This window comes from Hylaeus anthracinus, unplaced genomic scaffold, assembly GCF_026225885.1.
Source record: "Hylaeus anthracinus isolate JK02 unplaced genomic scaffold, UHH_iyHylAnth1.0_haploid 0, whole genome shotgun sequence".
NCBI classification, from domain to species: Eukaryota; Metazoa; Arthropoda; class Insecta; order Hymenoptera; family Colletidae; genus Hylaeus; species Hylaeus anthracinus.
In genome coordinates, this window is record NW_026533254.1 from 1,539,922 (window position 1) to 1,562,032 (window position 22,111).

The 22,111-nt window shown below is 32.8% G+C and overlaps 2 protein-coding genes across 3 annotated transcripts in view; one reads left to right on the plus strand and one right to left on the minus strand.

The window, feature by feature from the left end:
• The window catches only part of LOC128893825 (uncharacterized), a 192,773-nt gene that overhangs the window by 60,712 nt on the left and 109,950 nt on the right, over window positions 1–22,111 (minus strand). The window lies entirely within an intron of this gene.
• LOC128888993 (nipped-B-like protein B) overlaps window positions 1–22,111 on the plus strand; it is a 92,337-nt gene that overhangs the window by 1,655 nt on the left and 68,571 nt on the right. The window contains exon 1 of one of the 2 annotated variants that reach the window (XM_054146543.1): window positions 1,773–1,982. The exons of the other annotated variant lie outside the window; for it this stretch is intronic. The gene's annotated coding sequence lies outside the window, so the exon portion shown is untranslated. Of the gene's footprint in view, window positions 1–1,772; window positions 1,983–22,111 lie in introns of those variants that run through there. 2 annotated transcript variants of the gene reach the window in all.

Here is a 22,111-nt window from a genome sequence, read left to right on the forward strand (position 1 = left end):
ACTAATCAGAAACGTATTTTAATAATTAATTACAACAGTTCTAAAAACTTGATTATTTGTTGAATTTACGTTACGATATTATTAATTAACTTGATCGCGTTTAATCTTTCGTGTAATATTGAGAGGACACTTTCTGGCGGAATGTTAAGGATAATAGAAAATTATCCGCTGTATCCGTGATTTTTTTCAACGAGATCTTCAATGAGATCTTCAACTTTCTTCACCATTTCTTGGTGGATGGCTTCGTTTGGTCTACCGTTGCGAGGATCATTTTCTAACGACTCCCTGCCTCGCCTGAAGAGTTCCATCCATTCAGAAATCGTTGAAAATGATGAACCAGTATCTTCACCACCTTTGCTCGAGTGCTGGTGAATCTCGGTGGGTTTAATTCCCTCCATTGAGATGAATTTTATTAGAGCGATATACCTAATTTTATCCATTTTTATCTGTTCCCTAGAAATGAATTGAAACGATCTATCACAGATTTCTTTCCGTTTATTATTATGTTAAATTGATAAAAGTAAACTGATGAATATATATCAAATTATATATTAAACAGTATGTTTGTAGTATGTTTAAATGATGTATTAGTAGGTTAAGTATTATTAATATTAGGATTAGCATGTGTAGAGGATGTCCATTTCTTGTCTGAAAAACCGAAATAAATATCTATCTATATATCTATATCTATATCTATATATATATATAATAATTCTTCATAAATAAATTGATAGAATTGATATATGTTGTTGTTCGTTAAAAATCAAACTTTTTTTTGTATTTAACACTTTCTTCTACTTCTGTTACTATTTACAGAAATGTAATTAAATAGGTATTCGAATATCAGCGGCTATCAAAAAAATACGTGTTTAATATTTTGACATATGTGGTATAGAAATACCACATTATTACTGTTGAAATATTTTATTATCAATTGGAGCTATTATTTCATTAACCTCTTCACGCCCCTGGCCATATATATGGACGTTTAATTTTTTATAATTGTAATTACTGTCAATATTAAAAAGAACAAAAAATTGATAATAACAAAAAAAATGGTCCTGAAAAGGTTAAATAGATTAATTTCATTTATTTTTATCATTATAGAAAGATTTGTTTCAAAACGAACAATTATATTTAAATACCCTCAATCATCTCTTGAATGATTACAACAACATCCACCTATGGACCATTCATATTATGAATTACCTATCATTCCTAATAAATATTTATACTAGTATAACATCTATTCTATCTATATGGAATATTTTATTTGAAAAATCTCGTATGTGAGAATGTGTTAATTTGGTGTGCCCTATCCCAAGTCTGTTAAGAATATCGATCGTCTTCTGTCCAAATGTTGCAAGGCTGATGATTTATCGAAGAATTCTTTATACACTTCTAGTGTGTGTGTGTGTTGTTTTTTTTGATTGCTCTAAAGCAGTCGAAGAATACGTATTCGCACCGATACAAACGTTTCGGTTCCGGGTTCGAATCGATTCGACGCGTCTCGCTTTCCATCGATGTGTCCCAATCCACCGGCAGCAAGTTCGGCGCGTCCCGGTACTCTCGACGAGTTGATCCGTTCCCAAAAGATTTTGAGCGCAACGGGACAGGGTTACGGGTGGAAAGCTCAGCCTCGACACGAACGTGGCTGCCGTCGCATCGATCGCGGCAAATTGGATTGCCGCTAAAACGCTGGGGCTATCTTACGGCTTACGGGATAGTGTTCAGTGCCGCTGGGAACGGTACAAAGTTCGGTAACGAGAGTGAATTCTGACGTTCCGCTCGTCCGCCATGGTGTACACCTTGTGAACGCCGTGCAACACGAATATTCGCCCGCAGGATATATGGCGCACACGGCTGCCCGTTTATCGTGATTAACGAAAGTCGTAGCCTAACGAGACCACTGGCTAGCGGCGGTCACGTGTGCGCGAATCGAGCCTGGTCGACGAGAGAACAACGCAACAGACGAATAGTGGGTACGTAGAGGAAACGGGGGACAGTTTCGACAGGTTCAATCGTACGAATTCTTCGCGTACTCGGAACGTGCCTCATTCTTACGGATTAGACACCGTTCAAAAGCTTGCAACTTGTGCTACTATGCGAGTACTATTTCGAGATAAAGAAAGCTCAATCACAATCATGCATATTGTTTAGCTTTATTAGCGAGGCTGCATCGAACAGCTGAACAAAATGGTAACCATTAGCATAATTGTTGTAAAATTGGTTTAAGTTGCGAAATAGAAGAAGAAAACTCAACAAGTTTACAAGGTTAGGAAGTTATAAAGTTCGCAAACTTAGGAAGACTCGTCACCTTCGTAATCGCTATCTTTGGAAGACTGAATAATAGAATAATAGAGTATTAATAGAAAGTGAAGTGAATAATAGAAAAAAGACTCTTGTTTTTCATATAAACTGCCATTATCATCTTCATAACGAGACCACATAGGAAGTTGGATAGATGTGTATAGAATCCATGAGTTTACTCACTCTTTTTAGTCAAAACAATCGAATGATTTATGACTTTTCGTGCAAACAATGCTTATGGTAAAACAATGGTGTTATATAGTATTATTTTATTTTAATTCTTTCCATTCGAAGAGTGCCTCTCTCTTAGTGTACGGAAGATCTAGCTGGTGCAATTTAGACTATTTCAATTGCATGTGAGTTCACGTTTCATTGATCTTAACACGCAACCGTTTAGAGATAAACGGAGAAAAAGTCTAAGTACAAAGTTTTAAACATTTTTAACAATATTTCAGATAAAGTGACACGAAATTCTTTCGTAATGCCGCACTTAAACCACAGCAATAAGTAAATAGAAATATGTAAAGACTTTTTTAAAAGGAGCTTTAGGATCATGTTCTTTAATTAAACACAAATAGTATGGGATATACCAAATTTTTTTCTTATTTTAGATAAAAGTACAGATAACTACAACTGAATGTCAAAAATAATGAGGTTTAATTGTTTATTGAAAGCTCCCTTTGGAAAAGTTTATTATACGGTAACACACAAAAATTAAACGATGTGACATGAAAAAAGGATGATACCTCGAAAGTTACAATTTCAAAATTATACGTGTTCCAAGATCATTTATTTGAATTAACGTTTTCGGTTTCTATGGTTCTCTTCGTATTGTTTATTTTCAGAATTTCATGTATTCCGCGACCACTCGAATGTCGAGTGTTTCGCATTTAATTGTAGAATAAAATGCCAACATTTTTAGCAGTGCAAACAAATAAACGTGTTGATTTTTAAAACCACATTACGGCTAAAATTTCGTAGCCATTTTCAATCATGAATATTACTTTAAAGGAAACAAAACTTTAATACGAGTTGTACAATTTATGACAGAAACAATTACGTTATTACATTACATTCTTGGTCATACATGTACATACATACTGAGTTAAGATTAAAATACTATTTTTTATACTGTATCTAAAGGTAAAGTGCATATAAGCATTTTCAATTTAAAAATAAAATAGCCATAAAAGAGTGTACGCGTTCCGTAAATATATTGCGAAGTGGAAAGTGTTTCGTGACTAAAATAGTTAGGGAAACGCTGACGCAAATCGTTGCGTTGCATGAATTGTCGCCACTAACAAGAACGTGTTTCACTTTTCGAGGAAAGATTCGATCCTTAGAGTCGACGATGCAAAAAAGGGATTTAAGAATTTTTTGATTTCTGTCGATTTGGGATCGCGTCTAATTTAGTCACTCGGATGTCGAGTGTTTCATATCTAATTGTAAAATAAAATGATAGCCTAGTTGGCAGTGAAGACAAACAAAAGCACTTGTTAGAATTCGATTGCTCTTTTCAAGGATGACTATTAAATCTCAAACTTGTATACCGTTATAAAATGTTTTGGCAATTATTTTTGTCTTGAGCTGACATTAAAAAAAGAGATTATTAAATGTTACTCGATACATTACTGACCAAATAATTTTGTTTTTTTACTAGAATTTATTTGTAGAAGTATTGCAAGGTCTAAAGGTAAAAATATCACTTTAAAAAATAATGAAAATGTTGTACTGTTACATAATTTCATAATTACACTGGATTCTATGGGTTTATTGTGTATGTTACCACGAAAATCATTTGCTCCGCATAAGCAGAAAATAAAGGGTTTTACAAAAGAGGTTGCAGCTACTGGTTTTTGATCAAATATAAACGGTATTCAATACATCTGATATCTTTAATATAAATAAAAATATTAGGCTGACCCGAAAGTTTCTTTCACGAATTGCACTCAATTATTTTATGTGGTCGTGTTTATATAAATAGACAATCTAATTTCATAAATATTCATGTTGTAACAGTAATTGAGCAAAATGAATCGTGCACAATTCAGTAATGTAACATAAAACATAAAATATTGTGTATGAATTAATTATTAATAAAACGAAAAAAACTTATGGGACAACCTAATAGATATATGAAAGATAATATAGATTAAATGTCCACCACACCTACGCTAACAAATTGATGTTTTATTGAATAACAAAATCCTAAGTCCCTTTTTGGAGAACTCTTAATGTCACGTCATAAAATAACAATATTATCATCAAATTTTGCACGAAGGCATATATTCTGCAAACGAGCATAAAATCCGCAGTTTACTCGCGACACTTAAAGAGCAATTTGACAAAACTCGCAAAAATGTCAAGTAGAAGCTGCCGACAGCTCTCAATAACACGATGTAACGTTCCGCTGGTTGGACGTAATTAATGGATGGACAGGAATATCGAATGAACATTTAATTTCCCCGTACGTTCAGTAATTGTCACGCGGGCCGATATAACACTCTGCAGGTATTCGTTTGATAAATGACAATTAAGACTGCTGCAGAACGTATTGGAATTTATGTTAGCGATACTGATGCAATTATCTATACGCATTGAATACATACCGATAGACTCTGACAAGAAATTGGCGCAGAATATTAAAATTCATTAGTCCCGACCCAGATCAAAATTCGCATTCTGTGAAACATTCTTGACACTGTTAAATGTGTTTCTGGACTTATTCAACGTAAGAAGTTGAAACAATTAGTTTCTTTTGCTGATCGTAACAAGCAATTGATTATTATTTTCGAAATAAGTGCAGTATTATTCCACGAAAAGTGTTTAATTATTATTGAATAATCATAAATAAAAATAAAAATTAAATTGAGGTGATTGACGAAATGAGCTATTTACATAATTGCTGTACTTCTCAAGAATTCCAATATCTTTTAATTTAGCAGAAAGTAACATGTATCGTACGGTGACTTTGTTCGCAAATAAACAGTAATCTCTTAAAAGTGATACTGAAATGGATTTTTTAAATTATATTTCCATATTTTTGGACCATATAGGATTTTAATTGTGTGATGACGGGTGGTAATAATGAATATAGTTCCCTTGTATACCTCTGTATATATTTATTTATTTTACTTGTACACTGTGTGTTGCTTGTCGTTCTATTCACAACTGACTCATCCTTACATCCCGCTCAGGTGGAATGGTTCATCCCCTCACCGGGCCTCTCCCGTCTCTCTGATAGTCCTTCCTGCTATCGGTCTTCACAAATTGCTTGAATTTTTGTAATTTTTTCAACAACATTAAAATATATTGAATATATTCATTATATTGAAATTGGTTTTAAAGAATCGTGTAACAAAGAGTTAAATTTATGAGCTAGTTAAACGATGTCCAGTGAATGAAAATGAATTACATAATAATATTAATATATACATGTACGACGAATTTCTAATACAACTCCTTCAAACATTTTTGTTTAAAAGTACAATGAGTAGTTACATAAGAATGTTTCTACACACGAAAAAAACCATAAGTATATTTACTTTATAAAGTCATTTTACAGAGTTACTCTAAGAAATCTGCGTTATTCTTAAAAGTTAACCATCACTAACGATACACTGCAATTAGCTAGGCGGAAATGTTTGCGCAATTAATTGCCATTGTAATTGCAACGAGGCGTAAAAAAGAACGCAAGTGCTTCGTTTTCTCGGGACTCTTTATATCTATATATTTTTAAATATTTATCGCAAATATTATTTTTTCGTGGAATATTAATTCGAGAAAAGTACAAATTTTGTAAAAGATGTACTTTGTGAGAAAATTTCTTAATATATACGCAGTAAGGATTACCACTACCTCCAATGGTCTTTCATTGGTTTTGGGTAAAATCTACGCATTTTAATTTATTTACATCGTCGAGAACAACTTTAAATGTTTGTGTGTTCCCATCACCCATATAATTGGCATATTTGACGACACGAATTTCGAAATATGCTTTGAGTACTGTTTATAAACGCTTCTGCAATTTCGTAAATTTTAAAATTTCGTAAAATCCTCCTGCCAAAATAATAATAATACACTTTCATTCACTGGACATCGATTATAATCAATTCCAATATGATGATATTCCTGAAAAGTTACAAAAATTCATGCAATTAAAATCCTATATGGTCCAGAAATATGGAAATATAATTTGAAAAGCCCATTTCGCTATTACTTACAAAAAATCACCATACAAAAAGTGTTATTTTCTGCTAAATTAAAGGATATTAATAATAACATTTTCGAATACTTTCAAACATTTTAAACATTCTAACGATAGGTTGTTTGAACTGGTTAAACCAGAACAGAACACCCTCTTAATATCCTAATGTGCAAGTATAGATGAAGGGAATATAGCAATTTCTGCGCAACGATTAGGACACCCTCGCGATATTCTCTCGAACACCAGTCAGAACACTTATGGTTATAGGGAGTCTTCTGCTCGGCATGCGTGACTGTCTCCTGTCATGCAATGTCTAATTTACCAGGCAAGTTGTGCCACACGAGGTCATTACACGAATCGATGATTCGGCCAGCGTAAGACCATAAATTCTACCGGGCAATATCGATTCCCATTGCGTGATACGGTGGCTGCTATAGTTGACACACATACACACGCGTCGTGTACAATTTATACGTATGTGCGTGGATAGACGCAGATGCATGTGCACGTTACCGTCTGCATAGAAGTGCCTTCAAAGTGTAATATGTGGTTGTAACGTATATCGCGGGAAATCAATTTTTGATTACGACACATGTTTGCGTGCATGCTGCGGATGACAGGCTGGATGTTTAACGTCGGAATGTAGGTACAGTGAACCGTTGGTAAACAGAAATTTTCAAAAGCTTATACGGTACGCGTGTTGTCGATTTTAGGGGTTGCCATTGCACGTAGTCATTATCGATCAATGCAATTCAGAGATTTTTACAGGCTCTTTCCTCGAGCATATTAGGAAAATTTGACGGTTGATAGATTCAAAAATATCTGTAAAAGATAGTTGTCCAGATAATTGGTAAATAGTTTCCCAAAATAGGCTGTAGAATATTTCTTAATCAAATGCAAGTAGTATGGAATACATCCAATTTACACAATTTGTGTATTATATTTGTGTGTTAAAATCAAAATGTCTCTTCGAATAATGATTCTTGAACACAAAAGGGTTAATATATTTTTGTAGAAAATATCAGGTTACATCAATTGGTACAGACAAAAATAAATAATAAGAAGAAAAACTTTATTTACTTTTAATTTTATTATCTCCTATTTTACCATTAGGAGTTTTCGTATTTTCATTTAAAATGCTCAAAGAGATTTTGGCTGCAATCAGTTTGTCTGTGACGATTCCATTTTTTAACCGACTTCGAAAAAGAAGGAGGTTACTCAATTCGACATGTATTTTTTTTTTATTTATGTTAGCTACATTTATTTATAAACCACCATTTGCATCGTTGTTGTCGGTACGTTTTTATAAGTTTAAATAGTATTAGATACATAATTATGTCACAATGCTGTATGAGTCTCGATATGTAATTCGTCCTTGCTCACCAATAACTTTTTTTATAGTGTTTCGTAGCATGTTACGAGGAATGAATATTTTATAGTAGCCTCATTAGAAAACGACAGTGGCGTGCAATGGAGAGGGGACCAGGAAAAGTATTTCCATTCTAAAAAAAGATAATGATCCGTGTCGACGGTACCTGCATGGAATAATTCACTGCGACCATATCCAACACATTCGATCCATCGACCCCGATGTTTACTCAAAGGTATTAGAGTATCTGAATGCTTTCAATGAACCACATGCAAATCATCATAACATTTACATACAGACGAAGTATTTGATCATTCATCCACGTTTACCAGAATAGCCCCTCTGATTATCATTTATTCGGATCACTGCAGAATCATTTGTGCAGTAAAATATTTTCAATGATCGATGATATCGATTACATTGTATCAGTATATTTTTATTTGAATACAATCAATATTTATAATTTTTTGATCCAGAAGCTTGGGGATTATTGTCAAGTAATAACTTGTCAAGTAATAACTTGTCAAGTAATAACTAAAGAAAACATAATTAATGAAAAAAATATATTTTTAAATTATTTGATTTGAAATATTGATTTTATCACTGTTATTAAATAAACATTTATTCTTAAGATAGAATAGCTTTATTTTTCATGAACTACAATGCAAGAACTTCACGTTCAACACAATATGTATCTCACTCGATCCTCCAGGATAGCTTCTCAAATCCCTCGACAGACTATTTCAATATTGTCCCTAAATGTTCTGTAGACGATGAGTTTCAGACGAACTTGCAAGTAAAATAGCAATGGATAATATTTACAAAATTGTCAGCAATATCGATCTTACTTTATCAAAAGAGATAGTCTAAATTTTTAAATGAATTTATTGTACTATTTTCGAGTGTTAAACTTAAATTGTAACGAGTTACTTACTTCTGATTGTTCTTAACCCTTTGACGCGTAAGCATTTTTCGAAAATACACGGTTTATGAGTAAACTTTGTTCCATAACATGAACAATATTTTATTTCTTATATATATTTGATTACGTACTTTAATACACAAACTAGTAAGAAATTGTATATATGTTATTTATTTAATGATTATATTATATGTATTGTATATTATATTCATTTTTAAGTGGAAATGTAATCTGAAAACTTGTTATGTTATTATTTGATAAAATATTTCAAACAATGTACTGTATCAGCTGAGTACTTACTTTCAAAGTATTAAAATTCGTTTATTGTGTGGTATTCCTCAAACCCCGAGTACACGTACAATGGTGCCTCCGTACTCGTCAAAGGGTTAACAAAGTCTAAATTACATTCTTAAATTAGTAACAAGTGTACCATGAATTCATCTTGCATTCATTGTCACACAAAGTGGCTGCCCCACCAATTCTACCGAATTTATGTTGGAAAGCACGCTGCAATTATGTATGTGCTTACGCGCAGAATGTAGCTGATAATAAGAAGACTGCAGGCTGGGAATGGTGTCATAAGTCGCGGGTAATTTTCTCCTGTCCGTTTAAACCGCCCTTTCCTTTCATTTTCCTCTTCTTCGTGTCTGCTTCCTTTCTTTTCATTTTTCTCACATTTTCTCCTTCCGTTTCTCCTTTAGCCGATTTTCCTTTCCATGTACGATAAGAGAAATGGCTGCGAGGCCGGGAAAAATTGCGCACAACATATGGGATTCTTCAGGGATGTTGTATATACTTAGCCGTGTGCGTTCGATATCACGTGAGGAAACGTTATACGTTATACGATGTTTTCTACTGTCTCCCGATAATTCTTCCAACCGCATGCTATTTTTTCCAGTAGGGTAGTGCGCGCTTGAAAGCAACAACTTGTCTCAGGGTATATATTTCATAAAAACTACAATGGTTATATAACAAGTATTTTTCACTTCCTATAAGGGTACCATGCTAGACACTACAACGATGAAAACCGTGATTGATTAGTTTCACTCTCCGACTTCAAAAGTGAATCATTTTCTCTTGTGTAACCTCCTCTACTTGCGTGAAAATTGAAAATATTATGATAGATAGAGGTAAAGTTACTATTTAGGTCAAGAAATTATTTTCATGCAGTTCTACTTAGGGAAGATTCGTATGGTAAGTAGAAATAATATCCATCAATCATCACAACTTATTTTCATTATAATTACATCATTGGATTTGTTGCAAATAAAAGTACAGGAAAATCTATATGGTTGTGGGGAAAATGCAAAAATATATAAAATATCGACAATGAAATACGCGTTATACTGTTTAGACGATAAGACATTTTATGTAAATTTCAATTTTTTATCTGTATCTTGAAAAATATGAATTTGCATAAACAACCGCAGACTAATTACAAGAGTTCTGAATATATTTCTTTTTTCTGTGGACGGAGATGTAATTGAAATTTTTTTCTAGAAAAGGTTTTTCATTCCTATAATGCTTACCACCTGAAAACATTCCAATATTCAATTTTCTGCAGAGCAAGACCGATCGTCGCTGATGTAATTACTGGTATAATTAGTCGATAGCGAGTCGATTAATGGTGCCACTCTACGTACAATCTAGATATCGCAATAACAAAAATCGCGTTTGGTTACTGTAATTACCAACCTTCTAAAAATGATCTTTTTCTCTATTCTAACTAGTTCTATTTCGTTCTTATCTTCTGCGAATTCATAATTAGCATAAGAAATGTTTCCTTTTTTAAATTTTATTCTATGAGTCTGAATTCAATCTTTTAAGCTACGGAGATTCATACAATTATCAAGATATCGATCTAAAAATATAAAATCTAACTTCCTTGATATGCATATTCTAATATGAACAACACATATTTGACCTATCATGTAATAATTATTCATGAACTAACGATATGCTTTTATCTCAAACGAAACATTTAACTCTTCTTAGAACCTTAACGATATAATATCAATATCGATACACAATTACACATTAATTCCAAATCATTAAGCTGAGACGTCAATATGCATAGATATGTAATGTATGTACTTGTATCTATTTAATCCATGCATCAAGTGATATCTCTAGAAGGGAACGATGTAGGTACTCTTAGTAATCATTCTTTGAATATGTGAAAAAATAAAGATCTTTATTATAGTTGTGATAACTTGAGATATTTTCTATTGTTTCTTCCCTCAATTTAATTGTTTGTTCCCATCAATTATTATAATATATACGTGAATACATATTTACTTGGATGATTTTAATTTGAAATTGAAATTGTGTCACAATCAATTTGAACTAAAAGAAGTAATATTTTCTCTCGCTTCTGTGATTCATAAATTTGTCATTAATTATTACAGATCTAAACTGCTATGACTTTGATAACGTCAAATAGATTGCAAGATTGGTAATGTTACGTGTCGACAATTTTAATTTTAATTTTGTTTTTGATTTTGTCGGCAGGAATGTGTTCGAGATGGTTTACCATCCCGAATTCGTTCTAATCGAACACAAACCTAGCTTTTGACGGTAGTTTGCTAAATTCGTTATGGGAAAGAATACACATTCCCTCCTTGAAATCAACGTCGTCACGGCACTTTCACTCTGCTGGCAACGCCGCGCCGCGGGTAAATCTTGTAAAAGATCATAGTATTGTAAAAATGATAGTATGACGCGTTGCTGTTATATGTCAATTATTAGCATTATCAAAATAGATAAGAATTCTCTTCATGCCAGATCGTTTTAAATTGCACGCCGAACTTCCGTCGCGAACCGCCAGAAATCACGTTTTTGAGATGAGCAGCTTGCGTAACACCTCACACCACAATACAGGGCGTCGCGAAACCTAGCGCAGCGCTTTGATCTTCCTTCTTTTTCGCTCCTGCTGACCGACCGCATGCTATCCGCGAAATTAAAACTCTTGAATTGGATTGTATAAACAGCATAGAAGTCCTAGGATCTGGGCTGAGCACACAAACACCTTAGTCAGCCTAGGAGTCTAACCAATTAGAACTCACTGTCGTTAGGGCTGCACTCTGATTCGGCACCTCCGAGAGTGCAGCGCAAGCATTTTTGTAAATCTCGAACCGAATTGCGCTCGGAATAGCGAAGTCAAAAACACTTCTCATCGTACTGGCGCATCGAGCGCGAGCAAGTCCGAGCGAATTATTTAGAGCAGAGTTGCTTTACCGGTTAAATTCATTGTGAAAAGTGAGTGGTAGGCAAGGACTCAATTCCTCGTAAAACAACCTAACTTCACTCTTAAATGTTTCTTAATTATTAAATTCATCTAAAATGTTTTAAGTTTAAATCAATTGTTTTTCATTTTTTTGTCTCAAGTGTTAATTATCCGTTTATTCCATAATTCATAATTTTTAACGTGTCTGTGTGTGCTTCTCCCCTGTCCAGGACATCCGACGACCAACATCCAGGCGTTTCGATACACCGATAACCTTTACAGTAAATCTTGGTGGTTAGTGTTTGCTCCAACACAATATTGTTATATGTATCTTCATACGATTGTGACCACTCGAAATATCAAAAATGATATTTCGTTTCCGGGTATAATCCCTCATTGATGTTCTCGGGTGGTACCTAATTGGTTATCATTTATTGTATAATTATTCCGACAATTTTATATAAGTGTATGTGTGTACATTCTTGTAAAATAAGAACGAAAGAATGAAACATCGCATCTAATTGTATGAGAAAATTTGTAAATTTGTATTTTGTATTTTGGGCATAATTCGCAAGGCAAATTATTATAATAAAACTTATATTATTCTCAATTGTTCTGCCATTATATTAAAACTGTAAAAGTTCTATTAATTAAATACGGTAGTCTTGTTATAGCAGAAGGCTGTTTTCATAGTTTAAATTCTTAAATCCGCTCGAATCCTAAAATTTTATCCAGATTAGATTTATAAATTCACACACGAGTCAGGGCCCATACGGGACTGTAGTGACAAGGAGCTGACCTTGTCGATAGGCAAGTAAGATATTGTATATATTATTGTTAAAATTACTTTACCCATTGAACTTCGATAATTTTCAATAGTACAAAAATTAAAATTTAAAAATAAAACTGTGACGCGGGAATCTCGTCCCACGTAACAGTAAGATTGGTAAGAAATTCACAAAAGATAAGAAAAAGTTGTCAAAGAAAAAATAAATATATTCCCCAAGTAGAAATACACGAAAATCATTTCTTGCTCTAAATGCAAACATCCTCTCTATCTCTAAAATTTTGAAAAATCCTTTGAGGCACGTTTAAGTATCATTTTAAGCAAATTTGCATAAAATCTGAGATGTTGCTTCATTTAGTGTCCGATTTCGCGTGGAATGTTCCCTATCTACCGTACATTTCCCTATCGTTGTTGTATTTTTACATATACAAATAAAAAATTGAAAAATACTACATGTATTTTATTGTCGATATTTTATATATTTTTGCATTTGCAAACAACTGCATACACTTTCCTGTAGTTTCGTTTGCAATTAATGCAATGATGCAATTATAACGAAAATATTATTCCTACTTACCATACGGATCTTACCTAAGTAGAACTACATGAAAAAAAATCCCTTGACCTAAATACTAACTTTACCTCTATCTATTGTAACATTTTGTATTTTCGCAAGACTAGAAGAAGTAATTAAAATGAAACTGTTTATCTTCAGAAGTGAAATAATCATAAGGATGTGTGTCAGGTAGTAGACTTGCTATATTAATCAACTGATTGGGTCATTACTAAGCAAAATATCAACTTCGCCAATGTTTATCGTAACGCTCAGAAATTCGCAAAAGATAATATACAGCTACCAAAGAAAAAATATCCAATACTCCATCCGGGAAATTTCGAAAAATCTGCATGAAATCTGAGATGTTGCTCCATTTAGTGTCTGATTTCGCGTGGAATGATCCCTATCTGTCGTAATATTTTGAAGTTTCACGAAAATTAGGGGAGATGATTCTCTTTTGAAGTCGAAGAGTGAAACTAATCAATCATGGTTTTCATTGTTGCAGTGTCCAGAATGTGCCTAGCGTGCTACCATTATTTGACTTGCTATGGGCTAATTATGTCAGTGTCGATCGGTTCTGTTACGGAGTAAATCTCGGAGCGGTATGCGTTAGGTGGTGGACACTACATATACCTAAAGCGAGAGATACGATCGCGGCTTCGCCTTGGGTATTGAATCGCACCACTCTCTGCCGTGCACGTTTGTAATTATAGATCTACCTCGTGCGGGAATCAGGGAAACAATGACAGGAATTCAAGATAACGCCGACTGGAACGGAGCTGATATTCTATAAGCAAGTTTTTCGTGGAGCTTGAATTGCTCTTGTCGTGTTCGACAGTTTCAGAACGACACAGCAGCACGCGTTTCCTTTCCTTTCCTTCTTGTCGAGCTCTTCATTCTTCGCCATATCAACCGAATGTCCTGGAAGCGATCGCAGATACGACTTGTCGAAATGTTACCGAGATCTGTCGGAAAAGCATTTTTAAATTTTATTTATTCTGTAAGGTATGCTTAATACGTGTGCATTTGTATAATGTTTGTATAATGATATAAATATATATGCATAATGTGTTTGCATTTTTCGGATGTTTTTTGGAATTGACGAGTGTCTTGTATTTGGAAATTTGATTACATGAGATTTATGTGAATTAAATAGTAAGAATAAAGTGTTTAAAGTATTGTTAATTTGTTTCGTGAAACTCCCTTTATGTGTTATGATTGTATTACTCAAGTTTATCAAACATCCTGACAAATAACTCATCGAAAGAGGTATTGTTATTAATTAAAAGTATCTCTTACAATTCATTTATTTATTTGATAGATGACGGAAAGAAAGACAATTTTATTCGACTACAACCCTTAGCACAAAGTTTTTAAAAAAAACATTAACATAATATAAATATAAACATAAAACGCATGCCGTTGTTAAATCGGTTTAATATAAAGTAAAAATAAAAAATTAATTTCAAGTTTTGTTCATTATCGATGAGAAAATATTGAAAGAGTAAAATGGTACTTGGGAAACAATATTCGTAATTACACTTAGTAATAATGTAGCACATTATTTCAATAAATAAAATACAATAATGTTATAAATCAACCATATATATGATGAATATCTACAGTTGAACATGTATTTCAATCAAACCTAGAGAACGAAGGCATGAAAAATGTTATCCTGCAATCAATATCACATTTATTATAATTGTAAGGGGTGTCCTAATACTTATGACCATGCGTTCTTACATCCAAATGAAATATCACTGTTAATCAAAGTTCATTAAAAAATAAACACGAAAAAACGATCAATTGTCAGTATCAAATGATTTATTTATCGATGGACGTACGTAGCAAACCTGCGCAACATGAAACCAAGCGAACTAATTACCTAGCTTCTGCATTTTTATCATCATCATTAATAACTTGCAACGTTTAACAATCTAACATAATGCGAATATAGAGCAGAATCGTGTATACATGACGACATGGAATTGGACTTCGATCTGACCTCGTTTCACAGGGATTGCAGATGAAGGAAAAAGTATGGAGCTCACCGTTTGTTTAGTTTTCTTCGTTGGTAAAATATACGCTACCTAATACTGAATAAATCAATGACGTCAATGGGGTCTAACCTGTCTAACATCTTGATGGTTATACGATAACATGTGATGTCACTAACGGTACAGTATAAGACCTGATTACAAGGCTATGATCTTCAGCAAGTTTCCCCAAGGTTACAATGACGAAGTCATGTTTACATAAACTCTCGTGAAAAAGCTTCAACGTTAACCATGTCTTGGATTCCTTTCGTATGCTAATTAATTTATTAATGGCCGCTGATGATGTATTCGCATTTTTATCCGCCAATTCCGTGTGTATAATGCATTTGACGTACTTGAACGATGTCAAAGACAGGATGTCGATTTCAATTTGCTTTGATATAAACATTCGTTAATATACTCCAAATAATGAAGTATTCGTGACTGTAGAAATGATCGGATTAGGAATGGATTAGACAAGAAATGTTACCGTAAACATAGTTTCATAAGTGAAAATATTAACACTTTTACTCGAGGCCTTTTTTACTGGTAGATACCAGCAACTCGAGACGCTTTATTAGCATTCTATTGAGACGAATGTTATGTTTGTTAGATTGACTTTGAAGATGTAACCCGATTGTCATTTTATTGACACTTGGAGTTCCAAAGAAACTGAACCAAAAGAAACACTATTGTTGGTAGATTTGGTGCGTGAAACCTAGTGGTGACTGAGAACCACCTCTCGAGTGCAAAGGGTTAAGTTTCTAAAATCTTATGGTTTATCGTCATAAGTCATATATTGTTTCTAAATTACTATCAGATAATGCTGTACTCATTTAATAATTGTATCTAAGATTAAGTTCTGTCTAATATTGTAATGTGTACTGTTTGATTAAATTTTAACCCTTTAAACTCGAGAGGTGACTCTCACTCACCACTAGGTTTCCTTTAGGTTTAATTTCTTTGGGACTCAGATTATCAATAAAATGATTGTCGTTGAGGCAAAGGTGACCTGATTTTTAAATCTCAAATTAGAGATCTCATTTTCGAAGTCAATCTAAGCTTAGCATTCGTGACAATAGAATGCTAAGAAAGCATCTCGAGTTACTGATAGGTACCAGAAAAAAAGGCCTCGAGTGCAAAGGGATAATTTAGTTGGTAATATGCTCCGTAATGAGCATGATGCTAATAACCCTGTAGGAGGTTTAATAGCCTAATCAAATAAAAATAATAAAAATATAATAAATGAAGACAAAACAAAATATCGAAGTCTGCGGGTGTGTAGAATTAAAAATATAAATGACTTAATACTGATATATAACATGAAATGTATCAATATAACAATTAGTCTAAATTTTACGGAACAATGTATTGAACTGTACGATAAAGAAGTAGTTATTCAATGTATACATTTATAAATATTAACACTGTGTTTGGGACACGCCGCATAACAACGTGTTCATTGTCGGACCTTTCAATAGATGTGATTATTGCCACGCTTGGTTACTAACAAGATTGAATTAATTGAAATTGGCCAACATTCACTAGTATTAAGTCTCATTCTCCGCCATTTCAACGCCGAGGGCGCACAAGGCGCAAAGTAAAAGCATGTATAAAAATGCTTCATCGGACTTATGTATACGCTTGTTTCATTGAAATGCATTAGTTGTGTAACATTACTTATTGTTAGATACGAATTAAGATGAATATTATTATTTAGAGAACCAAGATAACGTTTCTCTTGTTAAAGAAATCGACACTATTAAAGATTAAGAGTAAATATTTAATTCAGGATATAACTATCATTTTCATCTCAAATGGTACACAACGAGTATTCGTACAATATGCACGAATAATATTTTCAATAAAATCTTTGTGTATGTGCTGGAAAAGGTTCATTTATTTGAAAGATCAAAGAGTGTTTTATAAATTCGCGCGGAAGTGTACGTGCAATATTAAGAAAGTTCATCCAGCTATTGATTTCAATATATCGTTGCTGAATGGTTATGAAACCTTTTAAAATGCGTTTCTTTAAGATTAAGATTAAGATTTCCTAACCGATATAATCTGGATAAACTGATAACTGTTGGGTCATTTAACAGCTTATCGGAAGAATAGAAACAATATGCGCCAGTCTTCATGGTCTGTACCTCGACTTGGATGTTATATTTATTTTTTACATATAAAGAAACTATTCGAAGTTAATACAAGCTATCTTATATTTTAACGTCTTGGAAATATAATGTTGTTACAGTGGAAACGATATCTTAGTACGATGAAATACCTAGGGAGCTATAAAAAGTCGGCAATGAATGATCAAATATTTGCTCTGTATATAAATGTTATGATGATTTGCATCCGGTTCATTGAAGGCATTCAAATACTCTAATAGATACCTTTGAGTAAACATCAGGGTTGATGGATTCAATGTGTTGGATATGCTCGCAGTGAATTATTCCATGCAGATACCGTCGACATGGATCATTATCTTTTTTCAAAATGCAATTACTTTTTCTGGTCCCCTCTCCATTGCACACCACTGTCGTTTTCTAATGAGGCTACTATAAAATATTCATTCCTCGTAACATGTTGCGAAACACTATAAAAAAGTTACTGATGGGCAAGGACGAATTAAATATCGAGACTCATACAGCATTGTGACATAATTATGTATCTAATACTATTTAAACTTATAAAAACGTACCGACTACAACGATGCAAATGGTGGTTTATAGATAAATGTAGCTTACATAAATAAAAAAAAAAAAAAAAAATACATGTCGAATTGAGTAACCTCCTTCTTTTTCGAAATCGGTTATAAAATGGAATCGTCACAGACAAACTGATTGCAGCCAAAATACACGTTGCTCTAGCTAACAGCAAAAATAAATAAATAAATAATCTCTTTGAGTATTTTAAATGAAAATACGAAAACTCGTAATGCTAAAATAGGAGATAATAAAATTAAAAGTATATAATATATTATAATGTATAACATAATTATATATCTAATCCTATTTAAACTTACAAAAACCTACCAATAACAACGATGCAAATTTTGGTTTATAAATAAATGTAGCTAACATAAAAATGGAATCATAAGAAAAGTACGTAGAGAAATAAAGCACTCCATTTGTATTTATATCTATCACTAATAAAGTTGCGTAGAAAAAATCCGGCTCATATTTGAATGACCCTCGTAGAAAACGAATTAGGAAGTTATCGTACAGCTCGAAGGTGCTAAGTGGTTAATCAAGTTTATTTTTGGCTTGACAAACCGTTAGGGCTCCCATTGTCACTGTACATGAATGTAACGTGTTCTTGTACGGTGAGAAGACGTAATTACCCAGTTACGCACACGTTGAAGGGATACAAATGCGGGAATGATTCGAAAGGTCGAGTTCAGGTGACCAGTTCTTGTGCACTTTCGGTAGCCACGCACAGATTAATGTCCATGGACAGGCTTATCGACAATCTCACGTCCATTCGAATGGACGTCCGAATTTATCCGTCGGCGAACCCGCACGGCCAGCGCCCTGTAAAATAGACAATAAATTTCCGACACGCTTCAAGCACCGCGGGCCAATTTTCTCCCTCGCTTCTTTTTCATTTTTTTGTCTTTTTTTTTTAGTCGAAGTTTGCCTCGATTTTTCGAGGCAAATATCCAATTGCGAGTACCAAAGTTTCCTCGTAAACCGAACAAAGTTGCTGTGGGCCGGGCGTGATATAGGAAACCAGCGTTTATCGCAGCTCACCGGAGAGCATTCGCCTATTGATCGTGTATATTGATTCAGGCTCGAATCAAGCATTAATAAATTTTATATCTCAACAAAAATTATCTCATTAAAAATTTCTTTTACCGCAATATTAATTTGTTTCGGATAAATAAGGTTCTTCTCTGTCATAAAAAATAGCAAGATGTTTAAGATGGTCACGTTGGGTCAGGTATCTTGCGCATAAACTGACAGAAATAAAATTTTGAAGTATCTCTAATCGGTAATTGATTTCGAAAGGTAAAGTATCGAATACTTTTTTCTATTTAAACGCAATGGCGAACTCCAATCCTATTGGTGTTATGTACAGTACTGTGCAAAAGTTTTACTTAGGCCTGCGTTACATTTAAATGAATCTATGAAATAAATATGATTGTACATTTACTCAAGAACGCGCGCGAAATATAATTAGTCTATATATACTAATGTACTGCATATACATATAATAGAATTGTAAAATATTGTTTAAAATGTCTATATGAGGGTGAAACATTAAAAGTTATGAGTCGGCTATCTGGAAGCTCCAGTTTAAATATGATTAAACATCAAAAAGGTACAGATGAACTGTTTAAGGTATTAGAAACTGAATAGCAAAACATTTCGAATGAAATAATTAAAAAATTATATGCAAGTCGTTCAAAAAGGCTCGACGGTATCACGAAGGTAAAAGAAGTATTTAATACTAAATTCCTCTTTGAATTTAATAAAATAGAAGCTAAATCAAATTTTATACGGTTTCTTTAGCGATAAAAATGTAAAAAAATGTAATTTTTCGTAAATGGTCTACGAATTTTGCACAGTACGGACTGAAAGTCGTAGAGTGGTGCAAGTAAAATGAAATGAAAAATTTAAGTGCACCGTATTTTATATAATTTTGTTAACAGTGTGCGAAACTATTATGTAGCTTAACTTTTTCATTTGGTTTATTTGTATGTCAATGATCTCTAGTCCGCCATACGTAGAACAAATCTTTTAACTCTTTTTTGGGGAAATACGAGACTTTCACTGATCTCACTAGTTTGAATACAAATTTAGTTACTGCGTATCTACCGGCTCGAATGTCTGAATAAATACATGAGGACTCTTTACAATTCAAATAGAATCATCATGGTTACTTCGAGGCTAAAAATATTCATGCGTGAAAAACACCCGAAAATGCTGAAGTATTCAGCACTTTTTTGTCACCAGCCTCGTTGCATGTTATTGATTTTCGTACGATTTAAATTCTAATCTACTGGGCGTTTCACTAGAAACAGGATACCTCGTTTCTTGGAGAAAGTAGTAAACAACTATAGTATTATACGTTTAACAAAAAAGTTTCGTACAATGAATAATGTCGTAATGAGTAGTGATCATTTCTCTTAGACATTGTTTTTTCGTCAGAAGAATCAAAATAGTTGATATTTGCTTTTAGATAGCACGGAATAAATTCGTTTAGAGATAAACTCGATAGGTCTGTATGCATCATGTTTTCCATACATCGAGTATTTAAATAGTAATAATTTCTCAAATAAACAATTTTGCTATTATCGTTTTATTTAACTTGAAACGTGAAATCGCTCGTCTTTGAAGAATAAGTACCGTAAGATATAATATAATCGAGTAATATGTTAATAAAATAACCTTAATTTTCAACTATTCTTAACTTAGGAAGAAAAAGATTTGTTATTTTATTTTAAGAGATAATGATTTGATTTCAAAGAGAAATAATTTTCTTGGAAAAAAATAATTTCCACCTCTTACTAATCACATAGATGTAAGCGATCATTAATTTTTGTGTTCAACATATTTTCATATTCAAAATAGCAAATGAGTTAATTAGACTTATTATAGTTTCGAGTACTTACAAGTTATTATACTTTCACGTCCCATGTATCTTAAAAATGTATTCAGCGAGAAAATTGTGAATGTAACAGGAATATGCAGATTTGAATCCATGATATGAGCTGCCTCTGCAATATGTGTCCGCGCATACATTCACAATACAGCGACATCAGAACATTTTAATTTTCTTAGCAGAGAGACACGGTACGTTGTAAAATGAATATCATCAAATGTAAAATAACGTAATTTAAATACAAGTAAATACAATAATTATACAGAAATGATAATTTGCTTTCTTATTCACGTATATCTAGCTTTCAATTATTAGAATGAAATAATATTTTAAGCATTCATATTTAACCTTTAATTATTTGTAAAAAGAAATAAAAGTCCCGTGAGGAATTGTATTCAAATCTATTAATCACGTACAAAGTAACTGTTAAAACTGAATTTTTACACAAAGGGTTAACGCGTTGAAGTTAAACATTAACTTTAAATATTTAGAAGGTTTCTTAAAAGGAGGTTCAAAATTTTGTTTTTTATTGGCACAATACTCCTTGTCAACGCATTTGTGGCGGATATATCAATATACTTGTAGACTACATTCTATACCAATTGTGTTCCACTTAAAAAGAAAATCTTAAAGACCTTTTTTCAAAATCTTTTAAATAAAGACAAACTCAGACAATTTCTTAACCCTTTTACCGCTGTACGGTTCTTACTAGAAATTCTAAGAAGTGTAGATATTGTGAATTTTAAAAAGATATCACCTTCTAGAGAATGAAAAAACGAAATTCTTTTATATTTACAGTTTCAGTTTCAGAGATAAAAATTGAAAACTTGGAATGCCTTTTTGGTGTTTTCTTAAAGAAAAAAAAAACAATAGTCGAACAATCGAATTTTATAGAAAATATCACCTTATGGAAAATGACAAAACGAAACTCTTTTTATATTTACAGTTTCAGAAATAAAAATTGAAAACTTGGAAGACCTTTCTTCGAAAATTCAATTTTCCCATCGAACTTCTAACTTTTCAATTATTATATTCGAAACTAACCATCCTATGAATAAACTGTAAATATAAAAAAATTTCTAGGA